Below are 420 nucleotides of genomic sequence, written 5' to 3' on the forward strand. Positions count from 1 at the left end.
CGCCCACCCTCCCGCACTTTGCTCAGGACTCCCAGCTTTGCAGTGGCCAAACAACTCCTGCCTATGCCCCAGGCGTTAACCCTGTCCCATCCTGGGCGCCTGTCTCTACTGGCCCATGGTGACACCGAGATCCCGCACTCCACAAAGAATCTCCAACTCCTAAAATACATGCCTATCGCTTCTCTCCTTCATCCACTCCTTAGAATGCCTGGGTGAGAAACCAATGTTAACTTTTCCCGAAGTTTGAATATTTGGAAGACACTACTTATAGCGTTAGTTTATATTAACTTGATACTTCCCCCACTGCATGCATACAAGTTCCAAGTTGAGACTTGTCTCTTTCCCACCCCTCAATTTCATCAATCCAGACTAATGTAATAGTATTTTTTTTCTCAGTTGCTGGGAAGATTTTTCAGTCAT

The sequence above is a fragment of the Marmota marmota genome, unplaced genomic scaffold, assembly GCF_001458135.2.
Source record: "Marmota marmota marmota unplaced genomic scaffold, marMar, whole genome shotgun sequence".
NCBI lineage: Eukaryota > Metazoa > Chordata > Mammalia > Rodentia > Sciuridae > Marmota > Marmota marmota.